This window comes from Sciurus vulgaris (assembly GCF_902686455.1).
Source record: "Sciurus vulgaris genome assembly, chromosome: 8".
In the NCBI taxonomy this organism is placed as follows: domain Eukaryota; kingdom Metazoa; phylum Chordata; class Mammalia; order Rodentia; family Sciuridae; genus Sciurus; species Sciurus vulgaris.
The window spans coordinates 101,567,397-101,581,434 of record NC_136468.1 but is presented as its reverse complement, the minus strand read 5'-3'; positions in this window follow the sequence as shown (position 1 = coordinate 101,581,434).

The window sequence follows — 14,038 nt, the reverse complement described above, 5'->3', positions numbered from 1 at the left end:
GCCATTATTCAGCCCATCACATGGGTGAATACAATTTTAAGAGATGTGGAAATTTAGGGGGCTGTGTGTGTGTGTGTGTGTGTGTGTGTGTGTGCGTGTGTGCGTGTGTAATTAATCAGTAAATTTAAGAAGATTACTTCTCTGAACTTCATGTGGGATGCATTAAAGAAAATAATAAAATGAGATACCTGCTCAAGATGGCAGTTTGCCAGTAGCTCCTAATTCAAACTCTCTGACAAGAGACTTATTGCCAAAATGTGAGTGAGGCTCAGAACAGAAGTGTGGAGCTTGTCTTAGCACCTGAAATATAGCAATCCTGTGGGCCTAAGATATAAGAGACTCTTTCTTTGCTTTCTGATCCACAGGATTTGTCTCTTCCAAATAGAAAATGGGCAATCTGTGGCTACACAATGAAATCCCCCTTCCCCAAGAAAATGATGGGACATAGCAGGATTCTGGGAATGAAAAACTGCACCCAAATAAAATCATGTAGAATGCACAGATAGGCAGGAGAATGACATGAACAGACTATGTTAAGAATGATCTCATTCTCCTCATTCTCTCTCTCTCTCTCTCCCCCACTCCCTTCTCACTCTCTCCCTCTCCTCCTCACTCACTTTCTCTCTCTCTCTCTCTCTCTCTCTCTCTCTCTCTCTCTCTCTCTCTCTCTCTCTCTCTCTCTTTCTCTCTCTCTCTCTCTCTGTCTCTCTCTCTCACCCTGCAGGCAGACACTCTGCCTATCCACTTAATAAAATCTCTTGCGTGAGTGCCCCCCCCAAAAAAGAATGATCTCATAACTCATAACTTCCTGAGGAGATAAGAGGGCAGTGATGACATCAGAGAGAATGGAAAAAGTCAACCAATAAATAATTAATTAGTGTCAGTCATGGTTCTCCAGAGAAAGTGTGCACGGACTCGAACAAATACATGAACACATAAACATGCACACACATTCGCACATACACAAACACATGCACACATACATATCAAAGAGATTATATGTATGGTATATATAAAGAATAGATTTCAGGGGATTGGCTTACACAGCTGTGGGGTATGGCAAGTCTGAGATCTGTGAGGCAGGCTAGCAGGCTTGAAACCTTCAGGTAGGAGCTGAAAGCTGAAGAATTTCTTCATTCCTCAGGAACAATTTAGTTTTGCTCTTAAGTTTCTAGCACTGAGAGATATATGGTGTATAGTATGATGGATGGATGAGGCACTGCCTGATTATCAAAGAAAATCTCCTTAAATTTGACTGACTGGAGAAGTTGACCACAAATACAAAATACCTTCAGAGCAACACCTAGATTAGTGTTTAACTGAATAAGTGAATACTATAGTTTGCCAAGTTGACACATAAAATAAACCATCATAGAGTTGTTGTGATTTTTTCCTCAGGGAACAGTAATAAAGATTTAAGCCAAGATAGTGCAGATCATAATGGAAATTGAGGGTAATATGTGAGAAAGACCTAGAAGAGTTTGACCAGAGAACTCACTGCTTCACATGAGGCAATAATAGCACAGATTTGAAATTGTACAGCTTTAGGCCTGTGGGCAACACATACAGATAGAATATAACAGAGAAGACATGGTTTATTAACTGGTACTACCAGCAGGAGCTCAGATACAGCCTAATAATTACAAATCAAGGAATGGACTGGGAATTCCAAGTTTGGAATCCTCCACCTGGAGGTGTTGGCTAAAACTCCAGAAAATTAAGAGGAAAAGAAGCTTGGGGAATTCTCCCTTTATTGAGGAGGATCATGGCAGACAATCAAAACATACAATTCAGAACATGAAGATTAATGAGCAATATTCAGTCTCCCCTATTCCCTTTGCTCCCCAAAACTTAGGCATTTTCCATAATTACCTTTCAATAAAATATATGGGGACACATATACTCACATTAGTATGGCTGTCACCAATAGATCTGCATCATTCTCTTCAAATTTCAAAGTGTAAATTTACCAATGTGAATTTATTCAGTTCCATTATTTAAAAAATTATATAGAGACTGAACAAGAGTAATTTGAATTCTTAGAATTTTATGAAATTCAATTCTATAAAATTGAAAATCTCTGATTTAGATATAGAAAACTAAAATCCAGAAGATTAAATATCATGCATAAAATTATAAAGCTGGTCAGTTAAAACTGAGACTAAAACCAAAATTCCTGATCCTCAGTCCAGGTGTCTTTTCTCTGTACTAAAAATTGCTTTCACACTGTGCCACACTTTGCCTACTGTAGACATAGCCGAAAATGCCAGCACATTATATTATCATTCAGAAAATTAAATGCTAATGCTCTCATCTCATTCAACAGGCAATACTTTTTTTTTTAAAGTAACAGTTGACGTGACGTATTATAATTAGCTAATGAGAGTGAGCCTACAATTCCCCTGTCAGGCCCTCAGGCTGAACTGTTTGTGTTTTCAAGTCTAATCACACAGACTCCTTCTGCAGGAATTGTGTTTTATGGGGAGAATGAGTTTTATTTTTATGTAGCGAGTGGGCTGATTTCCCCTGTCTCAGCAACCCAGAAATAGATGAATGCTATGGGGTGGGCCACTGAGGAACTGGGCTGTAAAAAAGCAAAACCGAAAGACTTTGAGAGATTTCATTTACTTTTTTAAGCAGAAAATCAATGTTTTATATTTTTGCATGATTTTAAATTGCATTAATATATGGAGTGTTTTTCTTCTGCTTTTCTTGGATATTGCCAATTAATTACATTAAGCTATTAATTGATACCTTCCCCACTCTTACCATGTTTGGGAGAAAAAATATGTTCGAATATTTGTGTTTTCTAGTGCATAGCCAAATTATAAAATGAGAGAGGTAAATGTGCTTTCAGTGAGACAGTACTAACAGGATAGTGATACATAGAAAAGATACATAAATACATACGTGCATACATACATGCATACATACAAACATAAGAGGGAATATATTAGATGAATTCACTCATATGACTATGGAATCTGAGAAGCCCCATGACAGACCATCTATAAGATGGAGATTCTGGGATGCCAATAGCATCAGTCCAAAGGCCTGAGAACCTGGGGTTGGGTGAGGGGCACAGCCCAAACACCAGATACCCTGGGGTTCTTATACGCAAAAGCAGGAAAAGAGTATACAGGATTCTGAAGAGGAAAAAACACCTTTCCTCTGCCTTTTTAATTCTTTCTGGTCTCTATCTGACTTGACAGTGCCCACCAACACTGAGTGCAAATCTTCCCCATATAGTCTGCCAATTCACATATCGATCTTCTCTAGAAACACCCTGATAGACATTATTAAAATTAATGCTTTACCATTTCTCTTGTTATCCTTAATCCAGTCAAGTTGACACCTAAAATTAACCATTGCAGTAAGTGATCTTTGGTTTATTACTAACCACTAGACTAAACTATTGTATTTATTTCCAAATACTTCACAAATGCTAAGGAGGCACATATACATCCATGCTAGGCATTAGAGGTACATTTAGACTTCAACAAAGATGAAAACTAAAACTAAACCCAATACCATTTCTTCCCCAATCTTTTTCTCTATCCATACTTTTTATTTTAGTAAATGACACTGGTATCCACCTGTCTCCCAAGTTAGAAACTTCCACTTTACCCTTGGCTGTCAATCATCCCATCAGTGACCAAAAGTTCTTGAATCTATTGCCTAAATATATTTCATCTACTTTCTTTTGTTACCGATTCACTCTTCCTATAAGCCAGACTTTTCTTCCTGTGTTGCAAAATGACAGCGGTCAATAGGACCTTCCTTTCACCTTCAATGGTGACAGTGTTAAAACTTTATTTGAATCCTGTGCTCCTAGAAAACAGAGATAGGGTTAGGATTAGGTTTAGGGTTAGGGATAAGGAGGGTGGTAAGAATGGAGGAAGGAAGGACTGTATAGAGGGAAAAGAGGGGTGGGAGGGGTGGGGGAAGGGGAAAAAATTACAGAATGAATCAAACAACATTGCCCTATGTAAATTTATGATTTTTAATTAAAAAAAAAAAAAAGAAATTCCCTCATTCTTTTATCTTCCAAAATCTACTTACTTCCAGGCAAACTCAAGACTCACAAAGTGAACCACGATTTGACCCAGCTATTCCACTCCTTGACTTATACCAGAAGGACTTCAAATCAGCATACTACAGTGACACAGCAACGTCAATGTTTATAGCAGCTAAATTCACAATAGCTAAACTATGAAACCAACCTTCCACAAATGAATGGATAAAGAAATGTGGTATATATACATAATGGAATATTACTCAGCTTAAATGAAGAATGAAATGATGGCATTTGCAGGTAAATGAATGCAGCTGGAGAATATCATGCTAAGTGAAATAAACCAATCCCAAAAAACTAAAGGTCAATTTTTTTTTTCTCTCATAAGCAGATGCAGATCCATAATGGGAAGGAGGGTAGGGAAGAATAGAGGAATTTTTGGATTGGGCAGAGGGGAGTGAGGGGATGGGAGGGGATGTAGGAGTGGGAAGGATGGTAGAATGAGACAGACATTATTACCTTACGTACATGTAAAATTACACAACCAGTGCGACTCTACATCTTGTGCAACCAGAGGGATGAGAAGTTGTGCTCCATTTTAGTAGTGTGTTAAAATGCATTCTCTTGTCGTGTATAATTAATTAGAACAAGTGAAAAAAAAAAAAGACTCACAAAGTGGATGACCCCCCCCTCCTTATCTCTTTAAACCTCCTCCTCCCCCTCTTCTTCTTCTTTTTCCTACCCCCTTCTTACCCTTTCCTTTTTCTTTCTTCTTTTTTTCTGTTTTGAAAAGTTTCTCACTAAAGAATATTTTTCTATTGCAATAACCCAAACCAAATCATCTCCCTAATTATCCTATGCATTTTTGTCTTTCATAGTGGCTAGAAGTAGGAAGAAGTATAATCTCAGAGGCATGTAACTATGAAAGTGAGTCTCATCCTGAAGGCTGCCTTATACACATTGATTAACACAGAGAAACAAAATAGACATTGTACCTGTCCCTGGAGTTGGCATAGTCCTGGGTCCCTCTGTCCCCAAGGAAAACTAAATTTTCCCTGATAGAAGGATTCCAGAGGTAGATGTGACAGAACTCTTACAGAACTTAGTCCTGTAAGGCAAGAGAATCCTCCATAGATGGTGGGATACAGGTTCAAATCATAGTTGTGGGGTCCTTCAATGAAAGATTTTAAGGTTAGAGTCTCAGAGGTCTGTACTTTCAAGAAGGCAGATATTTCTAACCAACCCAATTAGTTTGAACATCTTCTGTTCCAAAAATGAGAAAGTACTTCTAACTTTCCCCTATGTTAATTATTGAATCCTCAGGACAGATCAAATAGTCAGGGGTAGAATAGCTTATAGTAGATGGTTCGAGCCTTTCAGAGGTTAACTACCCCCAGACTATCCCCATAAATGTGCATTCCTGGTTAGGGTAGCTGAGCACACTCAAAGATTACAGACAAGTGTCAGGGTCAGTACTGAAGTATTTTCTAGTAAATTATAGGTAAAAGAAGAACCTAGGTCACTGTGAAAACATTTGGGGGTCTTGCTTCCAGGATTGTACCCCATCAGGTCATTCTTCACACTGTAGCTAAAGTAATTTTTCTTCTTCTTCTCATTTTGTTTTTTTAATTGACAAATAAAAATTGTATATATCTATGGTGTAAAACATGATGCTTACACACAGTATGAAATGGCTAAATAAAGCTAATTAGCATATGTATTACCTCACATGCTTTTTGTGTGGTAAAAACACATAAAATTCCACTCTTAACTTTCAACTGTACATTTTACAGTATTTACAATAATATAGTTTTAATATGCACAATATCTTGAATTTATTCTAAGTAAAAATTTGTAACTATTATAATTTTTCTAACTCATACACCATCTCAGTCACTTACACAGTCTCAACTAATATGACACAAGTTCAAACTGCTTAAACGCTTGTGAAACTCTAATATATTTAGCCCTTTTTTATTCTTCCAAGCTACCCTTCCACCACCCCATTTTCTGGGCCTCTCTCCACACTGCCATAGCTCCTCAGCTCCTCAAATTCCACCAATCTCCCCCACCTTCCCACCCATGTGCTGCTGGACTGTTGTTTGCCTTCCAATTCTTTCCTTGCACTTTTGTTCTGCTCTATAAGGCAGTATGTTCTAGGTCCCTTGGGTACCACAGGTTAAAGTTCTCAGAAAGCTTCCAGCTGGAGTTAGCCAATAGAGGCACTGTTGGGAGTTGAGAGGGGCAGAGCATGGAGAAGCTAGGTGACTATCTCCTCTTTTGTTCTTCTACCTGGGAAAGCAAGTCTCTGTTCCGTACCCTCAGTTCCTGTAGGACAGACCCAGGCTGCTTCTATGCTTATCCAGGTGACTCTAGTTCTTGACTGTTAGTAAGGGTCCTTTTTTTCCTTGTTAGTGGAATAGGGCCTCCTTGTTGCTGCTAATCTCTGAGACATCTCATCCTGTCCTGGATAGTTTCTCATGCTCACTCACTTCCTAGGAACCTAATTCCTCACATTAAATTCCCTCAGGTGATTCACACATATAAACAAATTTTCTATTGTTCTTTATTGACTTTGAACAAGTATCCAATGATATAGTTTGGTTCTTTGACCGTTATAACAATCTTTCTTCCAAAAAGACCTGAATGTAAATAAGACAAACTCTATGGGACACCAACTATGTGATTATTGCCATCTGTAGTTTATCTCCTAGCTATGGTATAAATGTTTGAACTCCCCAACTACATATGGAGAAATCTAATATCTAATATGATGGTATTTAGAGATGGAGCATTTGGGAGGTAATGAGGACTCAGCTCTTGTGAATGAGATTAATGCCCTTTTTAAAGAGGCCCCAGAGAGATCCCTTACCACCTTCACCATGTGGGGACTTAGTAAGAAGAAGGTAATTTGTCCAAAACTGGAAGTGAGACTTCATCAGACTAAATCTGTGGGGGCTTGATATGTATTGAATTTTTCAGCATCCAGAACTATAGTACATTTCTGTTGCTTATTAAGTTATAGAATACATATGATATTTGGCATAGCATACAAATGGACCAAGACATCCTTCTATGGGCCCAATCATACCAGATTTCTTCTAGAATCTCCAATATACAAAGGTTTCTTTCCTCATTCACTTCCCTTTGTCTTCACTGCGATTACCCTGGACCAAGTCACCTTCATTTCTTTTTGTATAATCCTACCAGTGTACTCAAAGAAACCTACTTCCTTGTCCCTTTCCAGCTCCCCACACATAATTAAAATTGACATTTTAAATGTAGATCATTCTCTTGCTTAAATCTGATAACTTCGCTCTGCCCTCAAAATAAAATCCCAACCACCCCAGCACCTGATTAAATGCTTGAGATCTGAGATCCAGCAATCTAGCTCCAGTGTCAGTCTGGCAACTTGTATATATGTTACCCTAATTCATATGACAATGCAATGGAAATATTTTAAATGACAATGAGTATTAAAAGTATAAATTAGAATTGAATATGCACTACTAGTAAAAATAACCCCAACAGGGTTAAAATCAGGTTATTAAGGCTGTGTCCACCTGAACAATTTGATATGACCAGACAATTCAGCTATGTCCCAACTTCCTCTATGGGATACAATCAGCTTCTTGTAATAGTATTTTAAGGGACACACTGATTTTGGATGACTAAAAATGCAACAACCCCCCACACACACATGCATTCTATAAGTACAAGAATATAAAGCTCGAAACAATGCTTTGTAAAATATAAAGTACCATAAAAGGTAAAAGATTAAAAACATTACTAAAAATAACAATATAGGTAATACAGTACATTATTTATGTTATACATGTTATATATTACATCATTCTTAGACTATAAATTTTGACTTTGTTGAACATGTAAGATGTGAAGCAGCATCTTTACATGAAATATGACATGCACTGTCTTATCCAGACCAAGTAAGGGGCATTTCATAGATCCATGCATTTCTTCAAAGTCATACTACTTCCATTATATTCCTGAAAAAACATTAATTGATCCTTCCATATTTGCCTTTCTTCCAAATACTTTATTTTTGCCCATAGCAAACTGCAATACCTTTGCGTTTTTCTAAATTTGTTTTGAGTTACATACGGTCCCAATAAATAATGCAAGGATTTCTGAACAGAAATAATGCTATGTAGGAGAAAATATGAAAATATCCCAAAAATATTTCAATAATCACCCATAGGAAAGAGTTCTAATTATCCTCATCTTTGAAATTTAAGGAAATGCTTTTTGTTTCTATTTTTCTGCCTACACCTATTGACCAGTGAATATTTCTCACAATAAATATGAAGCAACTCTCAGAAGATTTCTCATAAAACACAAAGATTCAGAGACACAGTCCCTGCAAAATAGTTGTAACTTATCCAGAAGAAGATAAAAGATGCTATTAAAGACTTAATATGAACAGGTATGATGTCTCAGGTCTGTACCCAGGTACTTGAAAACATGAGGCAGAAGGATATTGAGTCCAGCTTGAGCAACTTCATAAGACACTGCCTCAAAATTGAGAAAAAAATAAATTAATTAATGTGCAGAAGAGTCATCATAGTCATAAATGGTAATATGCTTGCATTTGGTTGTGCATTATACACTGATGTTAATTTAGGCATGTGGAGGCATGTGCTTTAGTACTTACAACTCTTCACATGAATGGTAAACAAAGAAATTAATCTTAGTTTATATGCTCAGGTCACTGTACGCTCAAGATTACTGGTTTAAGTCCATGTTGCCTGTATAATGGAAAGATTACACATAGATCCGTTTTAAAGAACTTGTCCACTGGTGACAGTTAAATAGGTAACATTGATCTTACGCCCTTGGTTAGCCCCCTCCACAAAATGCCTTTCTTATCTTCTCACATATCTTTCAACAACATTATATTTCTTGGAAATAAATGACTGATTCCTTCCATTAGAATATAATGTTTTTTAAAAACTTAATCTTATAAAAATACTTTTTGTAAAAGAGAGTCCCTAATCATCCCTCACAATCATTGTCTGTGATCTCACAAGTTACCTAGGTATGGTGTATTGCCACTAGTATTTTTTTCCCCCTAGCAGGGATAGAAATAGAGGATGAAGGTGTAGCAGGAAAAGTTTCAGGAAACTTAGATCCTCTAGTATATACAAATTTAAGAGTAAAAGTTTTAACAATCAGTTTCTAGAGCAAACAATTTCTCCTCTGTTAACCATTCTTGGATTATCAGAACTTAACTTGCGTTAGACTTTACTGCTTCAGCAAACCAATGAGAGTCGTAAATTTATCTATAAGGTAACAGAGATGAATAGATAGTAGAAGACATGGGAGGGGTGGAGTGTGTGTGTGTGTGTGTGTGTGTGTGTGGTGAGTGGTACACAAGCTTTTCATTGTCTAAAAGAGTATGTCTTAAACATACGATAAAATAGTGTACTGTGTCTAGAATGAGTAATTCATACCCTTAAACCAAACAAACACACACAGTTGTCAACATTATTGAGTAGGAGACGCTGAAGTGAATACAAAACAAATCAGTGTCTGTCAAGGGAAACACAGGGTAGTGTTTTTAAGGACAGAGATCTGGAAGGAAGAGAGGGTAGATGACTGCTGTTGCACTTCTGGCATGGACCCCATGATAAGGAGCACAGCCAAGAACTTATGTTGAAGGGCTTGTTGATATTGAATAAGAGTCTCCTCCCAATCCCAAGGTCACTGGCAATATTCTCTAGGAAGAGGACCGAGATCACCTTCAGACATCTCATGAGAATGTGGAACTTTTTGATTAAGGTACCTATCTGGGTGGGGGTGACAGAAGTGTTCATGAGGCTCTGGGTTAAAACCCCAGAATCACCAAAAATAAATGAATAAATGAATAAAACCAGAAATTCTCTGTCTATAAATGGCTCTTATATTCCTAAAAACTATTTGAAATGTAAATTTTATACATGACTTTCTCCAAAATTGTGGGTCAATTAAAAAAAATTTTACATGTCAATAGTTAAATTTTTTAAAAAAGAGAACAATTGGTAAAGACTTTTTTTTTTTTTTTTGGTTACAGACTCCACTTGTAGAAAGTAGAGAAACATCCTGTTATGGCTGTACCACTAAAGTGACAATGTGAGGGGTGGAGGTGAAGTTTTCTTGAGACTACAAAAAGTAGTACTCTAAACTAAAAGTGGTACTTTTTAATAGCCACCTACTCAGTTAATTGTCACACAACATTTGAGGTAGATATTTATTATGTTTACTTTATAGATGGGGAAACTGAATGTAAGACAAAGTCTGTCATTTCCCCCAAATCACATTGCTAATAAAAATCCCTGTGAGTCTGCAGTTATATCACACATATATTTGCTTCTGTTTTTCAAGATGACCTGTATTACTTACCATGCACTTTTATATTTTTGTACTATACCTCATTCCAGAAAGGAGTGAAGAACACAAGTGAAGGAGGAAAGTAATCTACACAAAATAATCCATTTTTTAAATCTTGTCTCTTCTTTCTGGAAGCATTTGTTCAACAGAGTGGGGGATTGTTGCAGAGATGTGGAATTCAGGGGTGCTGTGCAGCTTCAGTGATTCAGTTTCACAGTATTCTTTTACTAGTCCCAAATATAATTTAAGATAAAGAGCAACTATTTGAAAGGTGACAAAAGGGGAGAACTGGCCAAGGTAATTTCTCTTTTCTATATAATATAAAGAAGGGGTAGAACATGTGAATTAAGTCATAAGCATCAATACAATCTGTCTTCCAGAGACTCTTATCAAACCATGCGTCTCCCCTTGAGCCACTTGCTAGCCTGAGCACACTATCTCTTACACACTGTGAATATCATTTCAAGAAATGCAATCATGCTAGAGGTTCTGATGCTCAGCTTGGATGAAGTTGTTTCATGTTTGTAGGAAGTCCTGTATTTGCTTAAGAGTGAGAAGAATGGCTTGAATTCTATTATTCACCAGATTGTTGAAAGTTATTACATCTTGATCTGGCAATAAGAAGGTAAAAGCCAGGACTGTCGCAACCTAGTGTACTGATTTATGTATGGAGCTACTGTGTGTGTGTGTGTGTATGTGTGTGTGTATATGTGTGTACACTTCAGTGCTATTCTAGGCTCCCATGTTTCTACCACTGTGCACCCCTTTTATTTATGTACTTACTTTTTATCTATTTATTTTCAAAATCAGTCCTTCACTGAAGTATTAACACCAGTAGGTAGAAGTCATTTCATGGTCCTGTTTGCCCCCACTATCTTCAGGTCTAACCTGGGATCAGCATTTGTTAAATGTTTGTTGAAAGAAAAAAAGGAGCTAGAAAGAAGATAAAGGAAAGAAATGGTTAGGAAATGCACAATGACAGAAGGTGCCTGAAGTCTATAGTAAAGAACCATTCTAAAATGTATGCATTTAAATAGTTACTAACTGATACGCAGTATAATTACTTTTTTACCATCTCATACTAAAACTAGATATGAGGTAGAGTTTATTGATTTATTCATTCAACATAGAAGTATTCTAGGTACCAAGAGGACTGGAGATGGAATGGTGAGTGACACTGCTTACGTTGCTGCTCTGACTCAGACTTACAATTTACTGAAATGACATAAATCATAAGAAAAAATAACAACAAGCAGTGGTAATAAATGTCCTAAATGTGATACAAAGGGCAATGAGATGTAGTTATTGTTGGGTTGTGAAGATGTGAAGGAGGAGGGGCTGCTTCAGACAGGGTACAAAAGAAGACCTTGGAAGTTAGTGTCAGCTGGGCAGAGACTCAAAGGAAAAGAACAAGCAAGTATAGAGACATCTGAGGAAAGATCTTCTGGCACGTAAAATAAATATTCTTGGGGCCATCTTGAGGGATCCAAAATAAGGTAACAGTCCCTGTAGTAATATGGGTGTAAGGGAAGAGTAATTAGAGATGGGGTCAAATGGTAGAAGATCATGGAGGCTGTGGTAAGAAGTCTGGAAACTGATTTTCACTTTGCTAATCTTTGTCATTTAATTATTATTTTCCTGATCTTCTAAGAAAATTTCCTTCTACATTCATGACATTCATTCGCATGTGTACTATATTCTGTCTACCTATTGGATACATCTCTGGAATAGTCCTTTCATTGAGATTCTTGACAGACACTAAATGTTTCAAAAAGTGTAAACCCTGTTCCCTGTACCCTGCATCTTTGAGTGCCACCCAGTAACTCCAAGCACCTGAACAAGTCTGGAATGATACACAGAATCACTGCTCTTATAGGAAAATTAATGTGCAATTGCACATTTTCCTCAATAGAATTTCATGGCAATCTTTGTTGAAATAAATAAATATTTAAAGCCTGAAAGGGATGACGGAAATTATAGCAAGGCAAGTACCTAGCTCCCATGTTAGCAATAGGAAAATGTTACACATGTAAGTTGAGCCTTCCCAGTTCATTTGGAGAAGGATTTTCTATGGGATGTTGCAAATAGTAATCATCAATAGCAATGGAGCTACTCAGCTACACTGCAAAGAGAATGATATATTTTAAGAACAAAGTTTATTTGATAAAATACATCTTGAAACACCCATTTCAAGTATCTGGCTGAAAAATTCTTGAGGCAGCAAATTATGTAGGAATGCTTTTAGCTATGGTCTGTGCAGCCAGATTCCTTTAAGCTGCTTCTTCCAGGGGAGTCTCTTTTTTGGCTGCTGTTACCTGCTCCATTTGGAAGCTTGGCTGGGACAGTCATCACAGATAATAATGGCAGGGTACACACTGACCAGTTGGAAAAGTCAGAAAGGGGATGTTGGGGGTGGGAATGGAAAATAGGAAAGCGAAAATGGTTAATTTTTTCCAATATAAGACCACAGTAGGCAGCATAACAGATATGTGAAGGACATATACAAAATACGAGAGTGGATGAGGATTTCACAAAAACTATCTTTAAAAAAATTCCTTGGTTGTTTCTCTTTATTATGTAGCTAATACACAGGAATGCATTATAAGAAATTTTTTGCTGTTGCTATTATTTTACAGAATTAGGATAAGACTGTACATAGAACTCTGTAACTATTTTATCACTTAATAATTTAATATGATAATTTCATCTATATAATTAAATATTTATGCATATCATCTCATTGATTTTATGGAATGCTACTTGCACACATTAATTTACCCACTTTCTTCCTATTAAATATTTAGAGTTTTAAAAAAATTTTACATTATACATTGTACTATATTGAGAATATTTTCACTTACATCTAAACATTTCCTTAAAATCAATTTCCAGGCATTCAGGATAGAGTATAGGTTTATTTTATTTCAAGAGTATCTTTTTCTTAAATACATATACAAACAATACATATTCTAAATACATGAAATGTATAAATTATAAATACATAATTCTAAATAGATATATAAATTCCACCTAAATTCCAAATATATAGATCCAGTTGATTTTGACTGGTTATATCAACAATGTTTCAGACTGCACAAAAGACCTAAATCCATAATTCACATAGGAACAGTGGGTGAGCAAGACAGCCCAGCTGACATTTTAATGAAATGAGACAGAAAATCTGCAAGAAACAAGGACAAAGACCATATCAGATGGTTATCTGAATCCTGAAGGCAATAAAAGTCACATTATTTTCAAGTAATTCCCTAGATGGTTTATTCTGATACATACTTACACTGGAGGTACACAAAGGTGCTCATCTTGTCATACCTTTGTTCAAATTATTATTTTAACTTCTGTAGGTCACTAATGAGGTCATTATAAATAGATAAGTAGATTAGTACTTGTGTTTCTTTAATTGTCAATTATCTGATTGTGTTCGTGGACATTTTCTATTGTATGATAACCTTTTTGTCAATTAGAAGAACTCTATTTGAATTATGTTATAAATTAATTTTTTCCTTTTAATTTTGATAATGAGGCTTTTCAATAGGAAAAATAATTTTTAATGTAGGAAAGTCAATCAATCTTTTTTTTTCTTTAGAAGTTGCCCAATTTTGCCTTTTGCAAAACAAT